Genomic DNA, 632 nt, shown 5'->3' on the forward strand with positions numbered 1-632 from the left:
TTTAAAAATTTAAAAAAATTAATTATGTACCTATTCAAAATAATCTAAAAAAATAGATTAAAAACCATATCTATAAAGAGAAGATGGATAAAATTACATATTGATAATCATGCATACTATTTAAAAAAAAAATATCAATACTTGTGCAATATAGGTCTTTGTAATTAGGGGTGGCAACGGGGCGGGTAGGGGCGGATTTTTGCTCTATTCGACCCCGCCCCGTCTTACTCGCAGGTAGTAAAATGTTAAATTCTAATCCACTTCTGCGGGTATCCGCCCCGCCCCTATCCGTCCCTATAATTATTAAATCCAACAAATAAAATAAAATTTTAAAAATTATATAACCACCATTTACATACATAACATAAAGGATACCCGCGAGTTCGGGTAGTGTTGCCACCCCTATTTATAACAAACTTTTATTTATAGTTTTAAAATAAAACAATAAAATATTAAATTATTTTAAATTGTATGCAAATTAATATAGATGATTATTGTAATAATACCTTTCAATTATTCGTAAACTAGATTTATACAAGTAACTGAGCTATTAAGTAAGTCATGGCAGAGAAATGATATAATTAATAGTTATTTAATCATCGTAATCAAACTATAAAATATACATACACTAT

This window comes from Arachis ipaensis, chromosome B10, assembly GCF_000816755.2.
Source record: "Arachis ipaensis cultivar K30076 chromosome B10, Araip1.1, whole genome shotgun sequence".
Lineage (NCBI taxonomy): Eukaryota > Viridiplantae > Streptophyta > Magnoliopsida > Fabales > Fabaceae > Arachis > Arachis ipaensis.